This window comes from Mus musculus, chromosome 2 (genome assembly GCF_000001635.26).
Source record: "Mus musculus strain C57BL/6J chromosome 2, GRCm38.p6 C57BL/6J".
In the NCBI taxonomy this organism is placed as follows: domain Eukaryota; kingdom Metazoa; phylum Chordata; class Mammalia; order Rodentia; family Muridae; genus Mus; species Mus musculus.
In genome coordinates, this window is record NC_000068.7 from 78,923,207 (window position 1) to 78,929,206 (window position 6,000).

At 39.7% G+C, this 6,000-nt stretch overlaps 1 protein-coding gene across 2 annotated transcripts in view; it reads left to right on the top strand.

Moving 5' to 3' along the window:
• The window catches only part of Ube2e3 (ubiquitin-conjugating enzyme E2E 3), a 60,551-nt gene extending 54,971 nt beyond the window's left edge, over positions 1-5,580 (top strand). For both annotated transcript variants that reach the window (NR_151457.1, NR_151458.1), the window contains exon 7: positions 3,997-5,580. The gene's annotated coding sequence lies outside the window, so the exon portion shown is untranslated. The remainder of the gene's footprint in view (positions 1-3,996) is intronic.
• Positions 5,581-6,000: the final 420 nt, after the last annotated feature.

Consider the following 6,000-nt stretch of genomic DNA (forward strand, 5'->3'; position numbering starts at 1 on the left):
AGCAGCTTATGACCCAGATTTGGGCACAAAGATAGTTACAGACATCCTTTATTAGCCTCATTAAGTGTAGGTTAGACAGCAGAGCTTTGGTATATTCTAATGTAAGTAGAGCAGTGCATACCAGTAGACACAGTGATTATCTTATTTGTGGAGGGAGGTCTGTTGCATGCAAGTCACTGAAAAGGTTTCTTCTCAAACCCCCTTAGTTTATCTCCAGTCCACCCCTTCAGTGAACATTTTTGTTGTACAACTCCTGTTTGTCAGGTTTTTTTTTTTTTTTTTTTTGAGATAACGTCCATACAAACGTTACAAAGAATTAAGCATGTGTTTATTTTCCATTATCAGCAACAGACCAGGTCTCCTTCCGAAAAGTCAAGAACTCCCTTTCTATTTCTTTTTGGACAGGGAGTAGGTGGAGGGATGGGTGGTGACTAGAAGATGTGGATATGAATAACCCCTTAACTGGTTTACATTGTGGGTTTGTTCTGCAAAGTTTGTGCTTGCCAATCAATTGGTTTATTTAGAGAGTAGGAAATGTACAGAGATGAATACATTTTCACATCTTTATTAGGCAGTTTATCACTTTCCTGTCCAGATAGATTTTTCTCCCTAGCAAACACATTTTTGATAAAAATATATTCATTTTTCTGCTGAAAGAGAAGTTGACTCTGCTAGTACAACAACAACAAAAATTAGTGTAATGTTTAGTAAATTTACTCTATATAACATTCAATATATGTAATGCTAACTGACATTTTGAAAATACTCTTGGGCTCACAAGATTGCTCATCAGAGAAAGGTGCTTGCCACACAAGCATGAAGACCAGAAGTAGCCAAGAGTCCACATAAATGCAAGAAAAAAATACCTCATATCCTTGCCTTCCACTTAGTGTACATACATACAAAAGGAGAATAGTTTTTAAAGTCACTCTTAATATTCCATATCTGCGTCTTGTATTTTGGCGTTTTACATCATTCAGTTTAACCTCCTTTTTGAATGTTTGGATAATGAGCCCTGGGAAGATATTACATACCCTTCTGTCTCAGTACCTAGCCTGGTATCTAATATTAGCTGCCAACTGAATGATTATCATGGAAGTAAACTTTCAACTTAAGGCTAACCCATACATACCACATGACCCATACTACATGACCCATACCAAGTCTTCTTTAATTCCTCAGCACACTGCAGTGCTTTGTACATGGTAGATGCTGTTTAGATTATTCCTGTTTTAGAAGAATAAATTAATCTTATAAAGCTTCATCAGTATACCAGAAATCATTCTGACTGTACACAGTTTCCTGTTATCATTGGTATCTTCTTAATTCCCTTTTACTGGTAAAAAGAAAAATGTTGCGAAGAAGCATATGTAGGCTTGTGTAGTGTGTGCTAGCATTTTGATGAGTAAAATCTACCAATGGTGTTTCTTAGTTTCTAAGTAGCCTAGTTTACCTGCCCAAGTTTGTGTAAGTGTACTCTGATATTTGTACAGTGGTGAAGAGCTGTCCTCGAATTCTCAGAGTATATTGCCTTTGTTAAGAGACTCGTGACTGTACCTGTATTTTAAGAAAGTAGGAAAAATGGAAAGGATGGTCTTTGGGGAATTATTTTAACAAAAATACTTTAAGCAAAAGAGCTACATAAAAGTATATAATATGCTGTGTGCTGCTCTCTATGAGGGAGCTACTCTTGAATGTTGAAAGCTGTTAATGAAATTCCCTATTTACATGGTCTATGAAAGAGGGAAATGGGATAACATACAAAACAAAGGGCTTCTTTTTACTCTGTTGCTCAGTGTTGTTCTAATAAGTCTTAATTGGAAGGTGACTCCCTAATTCTAGTTATCTCACTTACAAATGAGCATTCAAATCATCTGAGCAAACTGGGCCCACCATGATGCAATACGGTCAGGACGTAAACCCACTGAGAAGTGGGTAGTTGAACAGTGCCAGCACTGTCAGAAGCCTGACAGGACAAGGCCCCCAAAATGTAAGGGAAGTCGAGTGTTTTCTAGTGATGTGAGATTGAGGACATTATGTCAAGCTTTCTGTTATCACCTATAAAGTGATGAAAAATAAGTTGTGTGGAATATAAAGGACTAAGCGAGTAGAGAGTGAGTGATCTGCTCATCTCCTTATCTGCTTGCTTCCTTGTTAGTGGAACACTGGCCTTCACAATGTGTTTTTACCAAACAGTGAAGCTTTTATATATATAAAATCTCCAGTGGTAACAGTTACTATATAGTATATATGAAAACGTTTTTTAATGGCACATTTTAAAATGCATATTACACTTTATTTGTGTGTATCATCTACATTAATGAGACTTTTAGAAATAAATTAATTTTACTCAGTCAATACATTGTTATTTGTGTACTTCAGAAAATAAGTATTGCTCTGGATTCTTAGAAGTATCAGAAAACCCCTATCCTTAGTACCCCATCCTTAAACACGGAGTTCTAATGAGAAAGAAAGTATTTGTTAAGTAGAAAGTGGTATGCAGAAAACAGAAGCAGGAAAAGGAATTAGGGAGTGGGTGTGGGGAGGAAGAAGGAAGTCACTCTTCACTTAGGAATGAGTAGTGTATAAATCAGGGTTCCAAGGCTTCAAAGACATGAAAAGGAATTTTCAGAGCCTTGTACAACTTAGTTGTTTAAGATTGTGTGTTATCTTTACTTCCCCAATAAAACTGCTTCTTTAGAAACCAAGTCTCAGTTGAGAGTAGCCAGGAAAGACTTGGGCAGAAAAGTGATGTGAGAGATAAGCTGGGTAAGAGTGTCCCAGGGGGGATGGCAGGTGAAAAGAAAGGCTACGGCATGAGAGCACTCAAGAATTCAAGAAGAGAGTGTGTGTGTGTGTGTGTGTGTGTGTGTGTGTGTGTGTGTGTGTGTGTGAGACAGGAGTAGTGAGCTCTGGGGAAGAGTAGGTGGCACTAGGTTAAGGGGAGCTAGATGAACAGATTTTCAGGTCTTGCATGAGCTTTGGCTCTCATAAATGGAAAGCTCTTGGAGGGTGTTTTTCCACCCAAAGATGCAAGATATGATTTAGGTTTGTTAGGCTGAGTGGGAGAGTGAAGCTGTAAGAGGAGAGGACACACGTACCAAAATTTGAGAGCAGTTAGGAGACTGGATACGTGCTATCAGTGGCCTTGACCTGGGTGACAGTGTTCTTCATAAGAAATCCCTGGGTCTGGATTGAAGGTAGAGCTAACAGTATTTGATAAAGTTGGACTGTGTGATGTAGAAAAGGAACCAATGTGTGGGACTTGAGCAGACCAGAAGAATATAGTTCTGAGGGAACCGAGGGAACAGGGTTGGGAAGAGGCTAAGAGCTTTATTTTTGACAGTCTGGTTTTGAAGTGCCTGACTTAAGTGCAGTGGGTGTGTTGGGACAGTGGACCTATATAGATCTGCTGGGTTGCAATCCTATCTGGTTTAGGCTTGTGCATTCAGGACTCTAATGTGAAGATGGAGTGTCTGCACTATGAAAATACCCGAGCCTGTCTGCTAAGGCTGTCTGCAGGATGGGTGCTGCTAGGGCAGGAAAGGAGCACTCAACTCTGCGTCAGAAAGAAGCTGAAGTGAGGAACCCAGGAGTGTGGAAGGACCTGGAGTTTTAGGGATGTTGGAATGGCTTCCTTGCATCAGATGGCATTCAGGAGCCAAGTCAGGACTCAAATGGCCACTTTCGTTAGCTACCTAGGGCAGTTTTGCATAGCTGACTTTAACAAGTGTGGCTTTGTTCAAGTCTATGATTAGGTCCAAGCTTGCCTGGAGATGACACCAAAGGAGAAAAAGAAAGCTACTATTTGCTGTAATCGTTCATTTTTAAGCTCATGTAAATGTTCTGTCTGAACTTAAATAGGTGATGCCTATTTTCCTCTTAAATTAATTGTATTATTCTTTAGCATATTTCCTACAGAGGCAACTTGATAATTGCCCTATTTTCCATATTTCCAAAGAATTTTGAGTCTTTTTTTTTCTTTTTCCTTTCTAGCCCTATTTAAATCCAGTGCTTGGTTATCCCTTACCTTCAAGAACCTTGTTGAAAGAATACCTTCTTGTCTATACAGACTCCAATCCATCCTTCACACTTCTCCCCCATACAAGCTCCATCTGGCAGTTCTTAATTCATGACTTCAGGGGTTGCCTGGTTTTGAACAGGTGAAGTCTACACTCTGCAAAAGCCTTGCTTTCTGTCACTGTACCATTCTGTAATGAAGCAGCATCCATGAGCTCAGTAGCCCCAGATGTTTGTTTTGCAGTGAAATTCAAGGGTCACTTTTGCTACCGGCAACATTGCAAATACTTGCTCAAAAAACTAATGACAGTGATACATTGTGAATACTTGCTAATCTCCAGACTCTTCTTCAAGGCTTACTGCTGTTAATAACACTGCAGTCCTTGGATTCTCTGACATCTCTGTACTTCCCTTGGAGTAGTTAAACATTGATGTGTGTAACCCTGTGAACCCTAGCATGTGTAACTTTCTGTTAAACACCTTTGCTAGGCACATTCATAGTTTAAATGTGCACTTGGTGCTTTGAAACAGATGGTGAGGTGGCACATTGCTGTCTGTACCTAAGAGCATTTGGCAGTGCTAAAATTGAGCTTTCTGTTTAGTTCAAAATAATTCAGTGATGAGTGGGCTACTTTGTACTTTTCTTCCCTCAGATTCTGAGTATTTGGAAGTCTTAGCTTCCAATGACTCAAACTACATAAAACCGTATTTAACTATGTATAAGCACCTTCCTAAAATGAGACTTTGTGAGTAGACAAGTACCTAGTCGGTGGCTAAGTCCTGTGTATCAGTCGGCATGTATCACTTGTTCTGTCATAATGGTGTTTCTAGTGAGACTAGCAAGTGCTTGCTTCTATTTAATTGTGCACACAAAACCTAGGCTTAAAGGGAACCGTTCATTAAACTCACGGTAAACTGAAATGTTCATATATTACTGATGTGATTTAAAGGAACAAAGTGCCCCCACCCCTGTTTCAGTTTATTCCCCCTAGTGCCTCTCGGATACTTTACTTAGACTGCACTCTCCATATATGCCTGGGCTGGAGGATCTCAGCTAACAGAATCTCTCAAGTCTGTGTTTATAGAAGGGCATGTCACAGATCCATTAGCGTTTCTGAAGTCCAGTAACTTGGTAACTAAAATTGGCAATCCCTTTGTATTTTGACTTGTAGATTGTTATATCCTCTCAGTGTATTTTTTTCCTCGTGTATTTTCAAAGTAGGATTAACATAACCTATTTATCATTCAGAAATACTAGCTATAAATTATCATGGGATTCCAAAAGCCCACAGGAAGATACAGAGCTCCAGCAGGACTCCTGCAGAGAAAGTACAAACACATTCCCGTTGGCACTGGGGTGTGGGTGTTGCCTGTGGTGATGGTGGATCAGGAGGTATGATTTAGGGAGGCACCACACTTGGGAAACCAGCCAACCCATTTAAATTCTGGTGAGAAAAAAAAGAAAAGATGTACTGTTTTGAGCTTGGGTTAAAAAGATTGTCTTGCTTGCTCTCATTGCTGGAAGCATAACGAGATCAATAAAGTTTCCTCTGCTTCTCTAAGTCACACTTGTCTGTATTTTCTTAACGAGCCAGGGAAGCCAAGGTCACAAAGGGTGGTGGGTTCTTCTGGTGGAAATGTTATTGATTCAGTGGTGATTAAATGCATTGTACAAGGGTGCTCCAACCAAGTGTCTGTTCACATATAAAGGTGCCTCATTTTAAGATCGCCTCCTCCTCAGCATTTACAACTTTGAACTCATATGGAAAACTATTCCATAAACAAAGTATCCGTGTATAGTGGAATTAGAATACCAGCTTACTGGGAATGAACACCTCCCCAGGGAAGCCAAGGTCACACAGGGTGGTGGGTTATCAATTCTGGGATGTTGCCTTAAATTCATTTTCTGAAATTAAACACATTGTCCATGGGTGCTTTAACCACATCTAGATTCATCTCATAACATGCCATGGTCTGGTC